Source organism: Podarcis raffonei, chromosome 2 (assembly GCF_027172205.1).
Source record: "Podarcis raffonei isolate rPodRaf1 chromosome 2, rPodRaf1.pri, whole genome shotgun sequence".
Lineage (NCBI taxonomy): Eukaryota > Metazoa > Chordata > Lepidosauria > Squamata > Lacertidae > Podarcis > Podarcis raffonei.
The window spans coordinates 1,787,551-1,794,157 of record NC_070603.1 but is presented as its reverse complement, the minus strand read 5'-3'; the positions used below and the strand labels follow the sequence as shown (position 1 = coordinate 1,794,157).

General features: G+C 49.9%; 1 long non-coding RNA gene across 1 annotated transcript; it reads left to right on the top strand.

Moving 5' to 3' along the window:
- Positions 1 to 1,258: 1,258 nt before the first annotated feature.
- On the top strand, positions 1,259 to 4,638 carry LOC128404206 (uncharacterized). The gene is made up of 3 exons (XR_008328077.1): positions 1,259 to 1,526; positions 3,675 to 3,857; positions 4,458 to 4,638. It is a non-coding gene; the product is annotated as an uncharacterized LOC128404206 (long non-coding RNA).
- Positions 4,639 to 6,607: the final 1,969 nt, after the last annotated feature.

The window sequence follows — 6,607 nt, the reverse complement described above, 5'->3', positions numbered from 1 at the left end:
TGCAAAGTCTTCTTTGCCCATAGTTGTTCCGACTGAACAACTGAAAGGAAAGAAGGCCGTTTGAAAGAAGGCTGGCTTGCGCTCACCTGAGGCTCACCTCTGGCCCTACTGGCTGGGATGCGGGACTGCTGGCCCTATAGATGTTTGTTGGACTAAAGCTCGCATATTCCTGACCATTGGCCAGGCTGGCTGGGGCTGATGGGAGCTGGAGCCCAAGAACGCCTTCAGGGTCACAGACTCTTTCTCCTGGGCTGCTCTAAAGCCTGTGGAAGAAAATAAATGTGTGTACATGGCGAAAAGGAAAGCAAGGGCTTCCTCAAAGCACAGCAAGTCTTTTCCAAACTGCATTCTAATTTCCGCTGGAGGAGGGATCTTTTTTATATATCATTAGTGCTGTTCTGATCCTTCTGCAGACAAAAGGGAAAAGACACATTCAGAGCCTGGGAATTGGTGGGGGTGGTGCCTCTGCTCCCTTACTCCAAAGTGAGCCCAATTAAAAGACTTTGGGCAGCATCTGTGATCTTTTTATTATTTCATTGATATCCCATGGGAAGCTCCTCCCACACAACCACTGACCCAGTGAAATTCATGTGGGAGTGGGGAGGCTTGAACCCCAGTCTCCCAGGTCAAAGTCTAACCCCTCCCACACTGACCTTTCCTAGGATTATCAACCTTTGCCAGCCCAGCTACTTGCGATCCTTTGAAGATGACGAGACCCAGATTCAAATCCTCACTCCATCATGAAGCTCACTGGGTGACCTTGGGCCTGCTGCACTCCCAGTCTAACCTACCTCACAGGGCTGCTGTGATGATAAAAGAGGGGAGGAGAGCCATGTATGCCAGGGTGAGGAAGCTTGATGCCCCCCAGGTGTTGTTCCTTAGAGGAAAGGCAAGATGTAAGTAAAATAAATAAAATAACAACAACAACAACTTATTATTTATATCCTGCCCACCTGGCTGAGTTTCCCCAGCCACTCTGGGCGGCTTCCAATCAAGTGTTAAAAACAATACAGCATTAAATATTAAAAACTTCCCTAAACAGGGAAGTAAGTGGAAGTGCATTGTGTGTGTGGTCATATCACACGCTCAAGTTTGTGTGTTCACTGACACAGTCCTCTTGAAATGCGTGTGTTTGTGTGTGCACATATTTCTATCTTGGCTCACGTCTGGGTGTGTCGATGGCTTACAGCCGCCTGTGGTCTGCAGCTCACTTCGCAAGGCCAGGATGATACCCAATTGCCCACAAGGCCCAGAGGATCTGGTTTCTAGTCATGCTCTGAGTTGGATTAGTTAATCACAAACATTGCAAATCCCCGTGCACTTTCCCACGGCCTGATCTTGGGGCTCATCCCAGCTCTGCTTCATAATCTGCAGCATCACTCCCTCTTTCCAGAAGCACCATAAGCCTGCCTGAGCTGCAGATGAAGCCTGACAGGAAGCAGAGGTTCCCTGGGCAAGGGCAGTAGCTCAGCAGCAGAGCAGCAGCTTTGCATGAAGGTCCCAGGTTCAATCTCCGGCATCTCCAGGTAGGGCTGTGAGAGTCTTCCTGCCTGAAACTATGGAGAACAGCTGCCAGTCAGTGTAGACAATACTGAGCTAGGTGAACCAGCTGTCTGATTTGGAATAAGCCAGTTTCCTATGTCCCCATGTTCAATCCAGAGATGAAAAGGTCCCGCCTTCAGAGTGGGGTATGTGCAGTGATTTTAGACTCTGGACTTCCTGGCCTTATGAAGGGGACATGTTAAATGGTGTTTTCCAGGGCGCTCTTACTCGTTCTACTCAGGAGTCCCCCAGATCTCTGCTCCAAAGTCCTGCTCTGATACGGCCACTGGGAACCTCAGGGTGAAACAGTGGGACATCCCAATGCACACATCTGAGAAAGTCGTCTTTTTGAATGCATGAGGATTGGGCCATTACGTCACCTAGAAATGCTCAGCTCGGCTCTGACCAGGGAACACACATACTCCACCAGTAAGCTGCAGCTCCTACCTGGCCTCTGTTGTTATAAACCAGATCATCAGTAAGAACCATTTTTGCATGTAACCAAGCCCAGAGGGAGGGCTGGCTCCCTCAGGCATACTGCAATCTCCCTCTGGTCCTAAGCCCCACCACTGTGCAGTTTTAGGGTAGCACGACCACTGTGGCTGCCCCAGCTGCAATGCTGCAGTGCTGTAGAATGGAGTGTGAGTGGAGGAGGGCTCCGAATTTTAGCATCGCACAAGGTGCCACTGAAATCTGAGAGCCCAAAGTCTGCCACCAACCGCCCCTAGGGAAAAGGCAGATGAGCAAGTTTGCAGGAGCAGCTGCTGATCCTTCTGCTCATGCCCACGGCTTTCTGGCGCTCGGAGTGGGTGAGCAAGTGGCAGGAGGAGCAGGGACAGGAATTACAGGATCCAAGCGGTCAGCAGCAGGGGCCCCTTCCAAAGCAATGGGCCGTGGCAGCTGCCTGGTGAGACTGACTCTGCAAGCTCCATTTGACCCTCTTGTCCATTACGAAGAAAACTTACTCCCGCCTTCCAGGACTCCAGAGTTCTGGCTACTGAGTGCAAGGCCCTGGGATGAGTGACAGGCATGTAACATTTGAGAGCTAAACTGTAATAGTTGTGGAAGTCTTTATGCCAGGAGGGGAGGACCTGTGGCACTCCAGATGTTGCCGGTCTCCAAGTTCGGAAACAATTACCAGCTGCAATTAGACAGGCGTCTTGCATCAGGATGTTTAGGCATTTACTTGAAGACTTTTTTAAGAAAGCTTTTCATGACATGTGGCCCATTTATTTATGGGATATTGATTTTACACCCATATAAATAGTTTCCTTGTTTTTAGACTTCATACAGATGGCTTTATTGTGTTTAGAGTTTGTTGGGGGGGGGGTTTCTGACTTGGTTGTCAAACTTAATCTCTTCTGGGAGTCCGTTCGACTCCCGGAATGGTTCGAACACCAAGGTGCGTCTTCCGATTGGCTGCAGGATCTTCCTGAACTCAATCACAAGCCGTGGAAGCCACATCAGACATTCAGCTTCCAAAAAAGTTCACAAACCAGAACACTCACTTCTGGGTTTGCAGCATTTGGGAGCCAAAATGTCTGAGTACCAAGGCATTTGACAACCAAGGTACGACTGTATTTCATTTTTATCTTGTTGGCCCCTGCTTTAATGGCTTCAGGCTGTGAAGCACTTCATAAATTTGAAATATAATGATGGCAGCCTCAGCTCCCATCAGTCCCTGACCAGCAAGTCTACAGACCATGATGGGAGTTGTAGTTGAGCAGCATCTAATAGGGTGCAGATACCTCTTCTCTGTTTTATGCCCAATGAACAACATGTTATGGAAAGTGACATACAATGTCAGGCAGACAGATCTAAGAGACACATGACCTATCAGATCTGCTGCCACAGCTGTGGAACTTCCTTCCCAGTGTGCCAGGATCTTACTCCTACTCTTTCAAATCAGCAAGTCAACTGATTGATTGATTTTTAATTGACAAAAATATCATAGCTGTTGAGGGATGAAAGCAGGCAACGTGCAAACTCACCCTCTGATGGAAACACTTCATCCATCCCTGCTGATCCATCATATCTAAAAAGGCAAGGGAGGGATTTATTTCTGCCAAGCCATGTTCTCGGCCTGCTTGCCTCACCCCACCCACCAACACTCCACCTTCTTTTTATCACAGCGGTTGGAAGACAGTTGAATGTCTCCTTAATCACAGAGGGTGAGGAAAGCTTTGCTTCTGCAGATAAGGAACCAGGACCCTTTGGGACCTCTTCAAAATCTGCATGTGGACGTGCAAGATGGGGAGGCTGTGCGCCTGACAGACGGCGGACACAAGCAGATATCCAGGAGCTGTGTTTTTGAGGTCAATTTACCGAGTCTCTCTGCCTTTATCTTTGTTTCTGTACTTGTTCCATTTTTTTTAGGGGGGGGTAGTCTTATCAGCTGATTCCTCCTCATGTTTACCTTACGAGCTTGGCGGAGAAGAGCTCTTTGTGATTAAAGTAGAGCTGCACCACAGGCAAGCCTTGGCTGAAGAAGGAACATCTCAAGATGGCTACCTGGGAATGTGTGCTAAGCCCTCACAGAAACCTCTGTACTGTAGCTAGTGCATATAAGGAAAGCCGAGGGTCAAAAGTCAATTCCCTAAGGTTTTGGAAGGCTCAATACCACAGCATTTGAGAAGCTGTGACCTGAAGCAAGGATCGGGGGGACGACGATGACGGGACGGACCTGTGGGTCTCCCAGATGTTGTACTCCAACTCCCATCAGCCCCAGCCAGCATGGCCCAATGCTTAGGGGTGCTGGGAGTTTTAGTTTAGCCACATCTAGAGGGCCACAGGTCCCCGCACCTGCTGTACTGGAGTAAAATATGTTCCAGAGTCCTCTGGCACAGGGCCCTAACAATTTATACTTTATCAGGCTATTTGTCCATTCAACCCATCTTGCCTGTTCTGTCTTGCAGAGGCTCTCCACGAGGATCTTAAGCAGAGATTGTTCATATCACCATCTACCTGAGACCCTTTTGAAAACACACCTGAGAATAGCAGGGACTGAACCCCGGGCTCTTTGGCAAGGACTGGAAAGCTTATGATCACTCATAGTGCTAAGATCCCTTTCCCAAGCAGACTACAGTGGAACCTCGGGTTACACTTCAGGTAACAGACTCCGCTAACCCAGAAATAGTTGTTCGGGTTAAGAACTTTGCTTCAGGATGAGAACAGAAATCGTGCTCTGGTGGAGCAGCAGCAGCGGGAGGCCCCATTAGCTAAAGTGGTGCTTCAGGTTAAGAACAGTTTCAGGTTAAGAACGGACCTCTGGAACGAATTAAGTACTTAACCCAAGGTACCACTGTATATTGTAACTGCTTGGACACAGAGCCTGAAAAGCATGGCACCAAAGGAAGCCTGGATGAACCCTCAGATGAGGTGTGCTCTGTTCAGCTTGGGGGATGCGGCTGCTGCTGCGTCCTGAGAACCTGCTTCAGAAGTGATGCAGGGCAGAAGCTCCAGGCCGCTTCTGAGCTGGGCTCTGTGTTTTCTTTGCACTGGAAAAGCAGCAGTGTGGATGAGCCCTCCAAGAAGCAGCTGGGACAGGAGATGGAAAGGGAGGGAGAGAGTCCTTGCATCTTCCTGTCCTCTCCTCTAGTGTGCAAACCCATCTTCAGGTTGACCACTTCTAGGGAGTCTTCACAGTGGCATAGCTCAATAATTTTAGACTGGGCAGAATGGTCTTACCCTGGCGGGTGGGTGGGAAGTCAGTTCTGCTGCATTTGGAGCCCCTCCTGTTTGTTCTGGGACCCCAGACCTCTGTTGTTGGTGCCGGTTGAACCATTTTGTTGAAGAGACTGAGATTCAGGCTCCAGACCTTTGCATCCTTTCCTGTCCCTTCAAACATGGTGGGGCTTGGCAGTGGCGGAGCTTCATGCTCTGGCACCGGGGATGGGGGCAGAGAGCAGGAGAAGTGGGGGCTGGTGTACATCCTGGGGGTGGGGCGCCCAGCGCAGGGGGGGACAGCCACGATGGCACCCTGCCAGGACCATGCTGTTGGGGGCGGTGCACTCCCCCCACACTCCTCTTCCTCCGCCACTGGGGCTTGTCTCTAACTAGCAGGGGCAGAGTAGAGGAGATGCTCTCCTGAACAGGCCTGGGGCAGAACGTTGGCAAGCCAAGGCAGTGGCCAAGGCAGTATAAAGGCATGTCCTTAACCCCAACCCTTCCTAGTCCCATCATGGAGGATAAGGAGGGAAAGGACACCTGGATCTTGATGGCTCTGCTGTGTGCTTCTGAGTGCCAGTTGCTGGAAACTGCAGGAGGGGAGAGTGACTGTTGCTCTCAGGTCCTCCTTTGTGGTTTCCTGTAGGGATCTGGCTGGCCACTGTCAGAAACATATGCTGGACTAGATGGACCTTTGGCCTAATCCAGCAGGGCTCTTCTTGTCTTCTTATGTACCACTGGCTCCATGAGGGTGCCTCTGCTCCACCATGTGCTCCACTCCCACCAGCAACAGTGCAGGCAATACACAGAAAGGTCTTTGACAGCCTCTCTCCTCTGACCTGGTCAGCTTCAATGCCCTCAGCTCCTTTCCCAGCTCTCCGTCTCCCCAACTGCCTCTCTGTTCATGGAGCTATCTTCTCCCACATCAGACCATTGGTCCATCTAGCTCAGTAGTGACTGTGGAAGAAGATGACAGCAGGACAATCACATTGAGAAGTGAGGGAAGGGACCCCCTTGCACTTCCTCTATAGCATGTCATCCATGGACACCAATTGTTTCTGTGGCATTCCTTTTTTCTGATCAGCAAATAGGATTCAAAAGGCTTCCGAGATTCTGCCAGGTACTGTCCATGTGCTCTCAAGCATATCAGTGAAACCATAAGGACTAGAAACTTTCCCCATTTTTTAAAAATCCACCCACACCTTTGCATGAAAGCTGATGTGCCAGGAGGCTGGATTCTGTTGCTGCACCTTTTCTCCACTTGCACAGAATTGTGACACAAACTCAGCCCTGTGGTTTTAATTGTTTGACTTATTCAACCCTCAAATCTTAAGGAGGGGCAGAGTGGGCTGGCAAGTTTAGAAAGCTGCTGTTTTTACAAAGATATGAGAGGAGTTTT